The sequence below is a fragment of the Nicotiana tomentosiformis genome, chromosome 11 (genome assembly GCF_000390325.3).
Source record: "Nicotiana tomentosiformis chromosome 11, ASM39032v3, whole genome shotgun sequence".
Taxonomy (NCBI): domain Eukaryota; kingdom Viridiplantae; phylum Streptophyta; class Magnoliopsida; order Solanales; family Solanaceae; genus Nicotiana; species Nicotiana tomentosiformis.
Window position 1 is genome coordinate 111,837,288 of NC_090822.1, and position 11,358 is coordinate 111,848,645.

Below are 11,358 nucleotides of genomic sequence, written 5' to 3' on the forward strand. Positions count from 1 at the left end.
TATATATATATATATATATATATATATATATATATATATATATATATATTCTCTTAAATTACAAAAAAGCAAACAGGAAAAAATATCAAACAAAGCAATTTGGTAATAAAAATTTCTATTAACAATTTAAAAATACTAAACATTGGATAATCGAATAAAAGAAATATAGAACAAAACAGTTATTCAATGACTATATAAGTCTCTTTAATTTAATAGAGATTTTATTATTGGGTATATCATATTGGCAAATAAGATGATAATTGAATACGATCTAATATGTTCAAACAAGCACGATCACAATTTAATTTAATTAAGGCAAAACCTTGTACCGGATTGCCAACCCGATAAACGAACTTATAAGTTTTCCAATTTAACACCTCTACTTTACAGAATAAGGAGTAATAAACACATCTGACCGTTGACTATACATACGTGGAAGAAATATGGCTGGCATGGCCAAACTACGTGCAAATCACACCTAAATGGCGTGTGAATATAGTAGTTTTAATGGAGAAAATATTAAAATAAACAAAAATATCTAGATAATAACAAAAGATAGAAAATAATAAAAAGAAAAATTAAGATCCCAACACTTACTCCCACCTCCTTTGTTCCCACCCCTTTCCCCATTCTTTTCGTTTCTTATCCCATCCCTCGCCCCAACCTTTCCTTCCCAAGCTTCTTCATTCTTTTCTTTATTAACCTTTAATTAGTTGAAATAAGAGCCTTTTTAAAAATTAATTGAGTATAAAGTTTTAGCGAGAAGAAGGTTACCCACAATATTTTCTCCGATCTGGTTCGATGGTGATGGATGATTTTGGACGAAGTTCTGGCGGAAAAAAGGTTCTCTTCTTCACATTTAAATGTTTGGAGTATTTCTTTTTGGAGTATTGTTTTTGTCAACGAAGGGGGTGATTGTGGTTTATGGTTAAAGTCACTTTATAAGCTTTCCGATTTGGTCAATGCTCATCTTTTTTTCTTCTTCTTTTTTCAGAAAAAAAAATAGCGGCAGGGGTGAAATGTCATTTCTGATCTGTTTTGTCTGTGCCAATGGGCTTGGTGGGAAGGAAGTCTCGACGGACATGGTGATTCAGGTGGTTGAAATCAAATAAAATAAGATGTTTGGACAGAGATGGTGGCTATATATTGATAAAATGTGTTACATCCCGTATTTTCGTATGTTAAAGTTTCGTCGTAAGTTAATCGACGTAAGTTCGGGAATGAGATTATTTTGAAATTTATAAGCATTATGCTATTTCGAACAAGTGATGAGTAAATTTGTGAAGGTGAACGGGTAAGCAAATCGAAGAAAATAAATTTCGTCGAAATTTGACAATTTGGGATAAAATATGATCCGAGCTATAATACCCGATATTTATGAACTAGTACCATACAAGGTACCACATGACCATGATAGTAAGGTGTATAAAGTGTGTTAAAAGTGAGTAACATTTTAAGTAATTTGAGATAATTTTTAATTATATGGGTAATTGGTTAATTATTGGGTAATGGGATATTACCTAATTAATTAAGATATTTGGTGGATAAGATTAAGGGGGGACATTACCCCTTAACGTGGCAGCCCACAAGTCTTGATCACATCACAAAATATGAGTCTTATTTCATAAATCAAGATGGCACATTAAGAGAGATTGGTGGCTTAGTCATCACAAATGTGGGGGCCCACAAATCTCAAAAATAAGAGATTATTATACATAAGTTAAAAGGGAAAATACATAAGCTTTCTAAGCTTTCGGATGAAGCTCACAATTTCAAGGATCTCTTTTACTTCACTAAAGTATAAAACCTTTAATTCACAAAGAGATCAACGGGAGTTCTTGGATTTGCAAAGGAAGAATTCACCTTATATCAAATTCACAAGTAACGATCTTCAGCAAAGGAATTCATACGAAGTTATACTACGCAATAGCAATGGGATTTTCAATTCTAAGGGAGCCCGGTATAATCTTTCTCAAGAACATCATATGAATTGTTTCCTACTTCGATCCGCCGTTACGTGTTTTCGCAAAAGACGTGTGTTAGAGAGGTTGTTAAGAGAATCGACTCAGGTATGTTAAGGCTATCCCTTCCTTCTTTTGGCATGATCCATACGATACAAACGAAATGAGTAAATGCATAATTTTCATAAATGACTCTATTCATAGAAGTAATAGGGGTGTCTATATTCTTGATTCCCCATGTGAATTATTATTATATCTTCTGTTCATGGGTTTAAGAAAAATACATATTTGATAAAGTTTATCCGAAAGACATATTGATTTTTTGACATTCCGAGAAATTTTATTAACGTATTTCTTATGCATTTCATGCATTTATACATGTACATTGACCCATGACTAGATGGCATTATATACGCGTATATTATATGTATATGAGAAGTGGGAAAAGGTTATAGCGTTATATACGCACCACCACCTGATCAGCTGGTATACGTTGATGATTTGCCCACAGTGGCCGAGATGATATGATGGGATGCCCTCAGAGGCTTGATGATGTTATGAACGCATATACCTAAGCATGGTATGACATTTATACGCATATGCATGACATTGTAAATATTAATGATTCACAGAGTAGTTCAGACTTGCATATTGAGTCTTTTACTCCATGTTTCTCTCATGTCTATTATTTACTGATTTTCATTCCTTACATACTCGGTACATTATTTGTTCTGACGTCCCTTTTGCCTGGGGACGCTGAGTTTTATGCCCGCATGTCCTGATAGAAAGGTCGAGAGTTCTCCAAGTAGGCTGTCAGCTCATCGGAAGGTGTTGGTGTGCTCCATTTGCTCTGGAGTTGCAATTTGGTCAGTATGATTAGGACATGTGTTGATTGGTATGGCGGGGCTCTGTCCCGACCTTTATTACATTTTTGTATCCTTAGAGGCTTGTAGATATATGTCGTATACGTGAAAGATTGTACGGCCTTATCGGCTTATGTTTAGTGTAATTTTGGTCTTATAGGCCCTATGTCACATGTATAAGTTTTTATGTCAGATTGAGTCGTCTTATATTGAGTATTCCCTTATGTTTATTCTGGTTAGCCCATGACGGCCCGTTTGGCCCATTTTTCAATGATAGTACAATAAGAATGATATGTAACATTGGTACTCGGTTGGGTAAGGCACCGGGTGCCCGTCGCGGCCCATCGGTTTGGGTCGTGATAAAAGTGGTATCAGAGCAGTTCTGTTCTAGGGAGTCTAAAATCCGTGTCTAGTAGAGTCTCGTTTATGGGTGTGTTGTGCACCACACTTATAAGTAGGAGGCTACATGGCATTTAGGATTGTCACTCTTTCTTCTTACTCTATATCGTGTGGTAGAGCTCAGTTGTAAGAAGTCAATTTTCTAAACTCTATCTTATTCATAATACGACGATGCCTACATCCAAAAAGACAGTTGGTAAGAGATTGAATGTGGCTATGGAAGAGTTGAGTCATAGGAACTCGATTTTTCATGATGCTTATGATGGATAAATATGAGGTATTCAGCAAATCATGTGTGTACTAAGATGTGTAAACTTCTTGATAAGGATCCATAAGGCAAGAATGTCTATCCATTCTTACGGTAAAAGGAAATAAGAGAATCGGAAGATAGATACAAGTCTCAACAAGTAAAAGAAGCAAGATGGAGAAGGGTACGAGGCGCTCAGTTAATGAAGATTGTCAGTATTTATAATTCAGGCAGAGGAATATAAGCCTTTTGAGTTATCTTCAACAATAACAGAGGTATGTACAATTGGCCACACCCATCTCATTTATGTTCTATGGGGGCTAACAGAAGTAGTATAAGAGAAGGACGGTTATCAGGATCCGGCTGGGGTTAAGGTAACCCAAAATGTTGGATGGATTGTTTGCGTTAGTTGACATTTCTGAAAGATATTGTAAATGTGCTAATATATCTGCTTGTGAGACACCCAGATAGTGGACTCTAGAATAGTACATCTAGATATGAGTACTACAAAGATAGGCATTGGAAGCCTTGATGTCACGACCCAATTTTACCTATAGGTCGTGATGGCGCCCAACACTATAGCTAGGCAAGCCAACTAATAAATTAAACATATATCGATAAAATTTAAATCCAAGTAAATTATAAACACCGAATTCTACCAATGTGTGTGCCAAGACCTGGTATCACAAGTGTATGAGCATCTAGTAGATTATACAAAACCTCTAATACTATTTGAAATAAAAATAGACAGAATGAAAAATACAAGGAGAGACACTAGTAGCTGCAGAACGGCTAAGAAAGGCAGCTCACCACTATGCCCCTGGATGACATGGGTGTAAGACGATAGGTCCCCCACTAGTACTTGCCTCAGGTCCTGCACAAAAAGTACAGCAAGTGTAGTATGAGTACGTAAATAACATGTACCCAGTAAGTATTAAGCCTAATCTCGAAGTGGTAGAGACGAGATGGCTGATTTTGACACTCACTATGGGTCAATAATAATAATTGAAATACAAGTAGAATATCTAAATCAGTATGACACTCACTATGAGTCAATAATAATAATTAAAATACAAGTAGAATATCTAATTTGTTTAACCAGCAGAAATAATCAAATTCCTTCAAATGCAACAATTCTCAATATATTAATTAAATTCTTTCAATTCAAATAATTTTCCAATTTATCAATTAATCTCATTTACAGGAGTAACAATTAATTCCTTAACAAGCAGGAATAATAATTCATTAAATTCCAAGGATTCTCCAATTTATCAATTAACTTCGCAAGCTGAAATAAACAATTAAGGCATCGTGTAATTATCATTATTAAGCACGATTTCTGCCGAGGACGTACGGCCCGATCCAGAGTGTCGTGTACACTGCCGAGGAACGTGCGGCACGATCCATAGATGCATCTATCATGCCGAGGCGTTCGTCCCGTTCCACAAGAAAGGAGGACATTCTTCTTATGTACCTCCGAGAATGAGAGTATGTTTATTAGAAGATAAATTTCAAGAGGATGAACAATTTATTTTAAAAGTTTATTTAATCTAAACAAAAATTAAGCATATGAAAATTTCTATCTTTTACTACCTTTCATAATAATTCACAATATACACATCAAATAATGTAATTAATAAATACTATAATTTATACAAGTAATTCATGCTTTGAGTCCTAAACTACCCGAACTTTAGTATTAATAGTAGCTACGCACGGACTCTCGTCACCTCATGCGTACGTAGCCCCCGCAATTAGGAACAATTATTTAATTTAATCCCTATGGGGTAATTTTCCCCTCACAAGATTAGACAAGAGACTTACCTTATCTCAAAGTTCACTTTCCGATTACTGCATCGCGTAAAATTCTCGATTCGACGCCAAAAAATCCGAAACTATCCAAATATTATACAAAATAATTAATATATGCTCAATAATTCAAAATTCATCTATTAACTAAATTATCCTATCCAAAATGGTAAAAATTCTTAAATTCACCCCGAGCCCACGTGCCCGGATTCCAAAAATATTTGGATGGAAACGTTACCCATAATCTCAAGAACTCAAATATATAATTTCTATCCAATTCCATAACCATTTTCGTGGTTAAAATCTCATTTTTTATAAAAATCTAGGTTTTTCATCTAAACCCTTGATTTCTAAGATTTACTAGTTATAATATACCCATAATCTATGTATTTAACTCAAAGGATGTAGAATTAACTTACCTCCAAGTAGTTAGTTGAAAACTCCTCACAAAGAGCTCTGAAATCGTGCCAACATGGAGGAAAAATGAACAAAAATGGACTGAGCTTCGTCCATTTTAAGGTTCTGCCCAGGCAGATTTTTCGCACATGCGGAAGGTATTCGCACCTGTGGCTTTTGCACCTGCGGAAAAACCTCGAAGGTGCGAGATTTTTCCTCTTGGACTGGCTCTGCACCTGCGGACGAGCTGCTCGCTTCTGCGCAAGCGCAAGTGCGTCCATTCCTTCGCACCTGCGCATTCCTCCGCTTCTGCGCACAGGGCCTTCGCACCTGCGCGTTCGCAGGTGCGCCAAATGTTTCGCATCTGCGATGACTGGGCAGGCTCCTCTCGTTCGCACCTATGATTAGTGGCTCGCACCTGCGGCTGTTCAAGCGCAGGTGCGATTATGACAGTAGATGGGAGCTTCAGTCCTTGCTCAATTTCCCAAAATTGGTCCGAGCCTCCTCTGGTTAACACTCAGGACCCCCGGGGCCCCGCCCGAACATACCAACAGGTTTGAAATGATAAAACAGACTCGCTCGAACTCTCAGAATGCGTAAAACAACATCAAATCTAAGAATCAGACCCTAAACCAAACTGATTCAAACTTAAGGATTTCAAGTTGTTCAATTTACTTCCAATGCGCCGAAATATACTTAAACTACTCGGAATGACATGAAATTTTGCGTGCAAGTCTTAAATCACTATACGGTACTATTCCCAAACTCGGAATTCCAAACGGACTTCAATTACTCAAAAACCTACTCTAAACCAAATTTAAAGAATTTTAAACCTTCAAATAGTTGATTTATACCATGAAGCATCAAAACGCTCCCGGGTTATCCAAAAACCCCGATTCGGACATACGCCAAAGTCCAAAATCATCATACGAACCTATTGGAACCGTCAAATCCTGATTCCGGAGTCGCTTTCTCAAAATGTTGACCGAAGTCAAACTTGGCCATTTAAAGCCAACTTAAGGAACCAAGTGTTCCGATTTCAACCCAAACACTTCCAAATCCCGAACCAACCATCCCCGCGAGTCATAAATTTTGGAGAGTTCTATTTTAGGGAACGGATTTCTAAAGGTTAAAATGAGTGGTTGGGTCATTACATTCTCCACCTCTTAAACAAACGTTCGTCCTCGAACGGGTTTGGAATAATACTTGGAGTTCTAAATAAGTGTGGATATTTGCTCCGTATGTCCTCCTCGGCCTCCCAAGTTGCTTCCTCGACTGGTTGGCCCCTCCACTGGACCTTTATTGCAGAAATCCTCTTGGACCTCAACTGGTGAACTTGTTTATCAATAATGGCAAATGGTTCTTCTTCATAACCCAAACTCTTATCTAGCTGAACTGTGCTGAAGTCCAACACATGTGACATGTCAGCATGATACTTCCGGAGCATAGATACATGGAAAACGGGATGAACTCCCGATAGACTGGAAGGCAATGCAAGCTCATAAGCAACCTCCCCAACTCGTCTCAACACCTCAAATGGGCCTATAAACCTTGGGCTCAACTTGCCCTTCTTCCCGAATCTCATAATTCCCTTCATCGGCGAAACCTTCAAGAGAACTTTTTCACCTACCATAAATGATAAATCACGTGCTTTCTGATCCGCGTAACTCTTCTATCTGGACTGTGATGTACGAAGTCGCTCCTGAATCAACTTTACCTTTTCCAAGGCATCCTTCACCAAATCAGTACCATATAACTTAGCCTCACCGGGCTCAAACCATCCGATAGGTGAACGACATCGACGGCCATATAAAGCCTCAAATGGAGCCATCTCGATGCTGGATTGGCAACTGTTATTGTAAGCAAACTCGGGCAAAGGCAGGAAACGATCCCACTGACCTCCAAAGTCAATCACACATGCCCTGAGCATATCCTTCAAAATCTGAACTGTCCGCTCTGAATGCCCCTCGGTCTGTGCTGAGCTCTACACGGGTCCCTAATTCACTCTGTACAGCTCCCAGAAATGTGAAGTAAATTGAGGGCCTCTATCTGATATGATAGAAATTGGCACACCGTGCAACCGAACTATCTCCTGAATATAAATTTGGGCCAACCACTCTGAAGTATACGTAGTCAAAACAGGAATAAAGTGTGCCGACTTGGTCAACCTGTCAACAATGACCCAAACTGCATCAAACTTCCTCAAGGTTTGCGGCAAATCCGACTACAAAGTCCATAGTAATGTGTTCTCATTTCCACTCCGGTATAGTCATCTGCTGGAGTAGGCCACCTGGCCTCTAGTGCTCATATTTAACCTGCTGAAAATTCAGACACCTAGCTACATGCTTAACTATGTCCTTTTTCATTCTTCGCCACCAATAATGCTGCCTCAAATCATGATTCATCTTCGTAGCACCTGGATGAATAGAATACCGAGAATTGTGTGCCTCCTCTAGGATCTTTTTCCTCAGTTCATCCAAATTAGGTACAACAAGCGATCCTGAAGTCGCAGAACACCATCCGCTCCAATAGTAACTTCCTTGGCACCACCCCGTAGTACCATTTCTCGAAGAACCATTAAGTGTGGATCATCATACTAGCGAGCCTTGATCTGCTCAAATAGTGAAGACTGAGCTACAACATATGCAAGAACTCGGTTGGGCTCTAAAATATCTAGCCGCATAAGTCTGTTGGCCAAGGACTGGATATCTAAATCTAATGGCCTCTCTTCTGCTGAAGTGAAAGCCAAACTACCCATACTCTCCGCCTTTCTACTCAAGGCATCTGCAACCACATTTGCTTTACCCGGATGATATAGGATAGTAATATCATAATCTTTCGGTAATTCCAGCCATCTGCACTGCCTCAAATTTAGGTCCTTATGCTTGAACAAATGCTGCAAACTGTGATAATTAGTATAAACTTCACAGGACACCCCATAAAGATAATGCCTCCAAATCTTAAGAGCGTGAACAATTGCAGCTAACTCCAAATCATGTACTGGATAATTCTTCTCGTGGGGCTTCAGCTGACGTGAAGCATATGCAATAACTCGCTTTTCCTGCATTAATACACAACCCAAACCAACACGTGAAGCGTCACTATACACTGTATACATCCCCGAACCGGAAGGCAACACTAACATTGGTGATGTAGTCAATGCTGTCTTGAGCTTCTGAAAGCTCACCTTACAATCATCGGACCATCGGAACTGAGCACCCTTCTGGGTTAATTTGGTCAAAGGCGCTGCAATAGATGAAAAACCTTCCACGAATCGACGATAATAACCTGCTAAACCCAAAAAACTCCTGATCTCGGTCGCCGAAGTAGGACGATGCCAATTATGAACTGCCTCAATCTTTTTAGGATCAACCTTAATACCCTCACCCGATACAATATGCCCCAAAAATGCTACAAACTCTATCCAGAACTCACATTTGGAGAACTTAGCATATAGCTTTTGTTCCCGCAATGTCTGAAGAACTACTCTCATATGCTGCTCGTGCTCCTCCTTACTGCGCGAGTAGATCAAAATGTCATCAATGAAGGCAATGACAAATGAATCAATATATGGCCTGAATACCCTATTCATCAAATCCATAAACGTTGTCGGGGCATTAGTTAAACCGAAAGAGATTACCAGAAACTCATAATGACCATATCTAGTACGGAAAGCAGTTTTTGGAACATCCGAATCTCGAATCTTCAACTGATGATACCCCGACCTCAAGTCGACCTTAGAGAACACCCTAACACCCTGCAACTGGTCAAATAGGTCATCAATACGCGACAACGGGTACTTGTTATTAATAGTAACTTTGTTCAATTGGCGATAATCAATGCACATCCGCATTGTTCCATCCTTCTTCTTCACAAATAATACCGGTGTACCCCAAGGTAATACACTCGGTCTGATGAAACCTTTGGCTAGTAACTCCTCAAGTTGTTCTTTCCACTCTTTCAATTCTTTCGGAGCCATGCGATACGGTGGAATAGATATAGGCTGAGTATCTGGAGCCAAGTCAATACAGAAATCAATATCACGATCAGGTGGCATACCTGGAAGATCTGAAGGAAATACATCGGAAAACTCCCGAACTACAGGCACTGAATCAATAGCCGGAGTCTTTGCAGTGGTATCCCGAACATAAGCTAGATAAGCTAAACAACCCTTCTCAACCATGTGTTGAGCCTTTATAAAAGAAATAACCCGATTAAATGAACTAACAGACTAACCCTTCCACTCCAGCCTAGGCAAAGATAGAATAGCCAAGGTAACAGTTTTGGCATGACAATCTAGAATAGCATGATATGGAGATAACCAGTCCATACCTAAAATAATTTCAAAATCGGTCATCTCGAGCAATAAGAGATCTGCTCTAGTTTCATAACCACATAATGTAATAATACAAGACCGGTAGATCCGGTTCACAATAATAGAATCGCCTACAGGAGTGGACACATAAACAGGAGTACTCAATGACTCACGAGAAACACCCAGGAATAGAGCAAATAGAGATGACACACATGAATACATGGATCCTGGATCAAATAATACTGAGTCATCCTTGCCGCAAACAGAAATAATACTTGTAATCACAGCATTTGAGGCCTCTGCATCTGGTCTGGCCGGAAAAGCATAGAATCGAGCTGGAGCGCCAACTGGCTGGCCTCCACCTGGCTGGCCTCCACCTCTAGGATGACCTCTACCCACCTGTCCTCTACCTCTAGGTGGTCGAACGACTGGTGGAGCAACTGGGGCGGTAATCATAGGCTGCTGACCTTGCTGTACTGGTCTACCCCGCAACCTAGGGCAGAATCTCCGCATGTGACTGGGATCCCTGCACTCGTAATAACTTTTCGGTGCGATAAGCTGCTGACTAGAAGTCTGGCCCTGGTGACCTGAATACCCACTAGAAGAACCTTGAATAGCTGGTGGGCGATAAGAACTCTCTGGTATAGCATTGAGATAGGGTCGCACTGGAATACCTCGAGGAGGTGGTGGTGCTGGATATGGGGGTCTGCTGGACTACCCTCTCACGAACTGACCTCTACCCCCAGACGGAGTACCTCTGAACTCTCCAGAATACCTGAACCGCGTATCTCTGGTAACCTTTACTCGGCTCTGCTGACGTACACCCTCAATCCTCCGGGCTATCTCCACAACTAGCTCATAAGAAGTACCCATCTCAACCTCTCGAGCCATAGTGGCCTGAATGCCAGTATGTAAACCAACTACAAACCTCTGCACTCTCTCCGCCTCAGTAGGGAGTATCATAAGTGCATGGCGAGATAATTCAGAGAACCTCGCCTCATAATCAGTCACTGACATTTGACCCTACTGGAGCTGCTCAAACTGAAACCGCAACTCTTCCCTCTATAGGGGTGGAATATACTTGTCCAGGAAGATACGGGTGAACCTGTCCCAAGTCATGGGAGGAGAATCTGCTGGTCTGCCAAGAACATAAGACTGCCACCATCTACATGCTTTGCCCTCTAGCTGAAAAGTAGCAAAGTCTACCCCATAAGACTCCATTATCCTCATGTTGTACAGTCTATCCTTGCACCGATCAATGAAATCCTGAGGATCCTCATGTCGCTCACCCCCAAAGACAGGAGGATGTTGTCTAGTCCATCTGTCCAATAGTTTCTGAGGATCAGCGGCTATAGCTGGCCTGTGCTC

At 40.1% G+C, this 11,358-nt stretch overlaps 1 long non-coding RNA gene across 2 annotated transcripts; it reads left to right on the forward strand.

The window, feature by feature from the left end:
* Positions 1–562: 562 nt before the first annotated feature.
* On the forward strand, positions 563–3,079 carry LOC138900916 (uncharacterized). 2 transcript variants are annotated; one of them, XR_011412259.1, is made up of 3 exons: positions 563–843; positions 995–2,069; positions 2,747–3,079. It is a non-coding gene; the product is annotated as an uncharacterized lncRNA (long non-coding RNA). The 2 variants fall into 2 exon arrangements; XR_011412260.1 differs by having other exon boundaries at positions 2,751–3,079.
* The last annotated feature ends 8,279 nt before the right edge of the window (positions 3,080–11,358 follow it).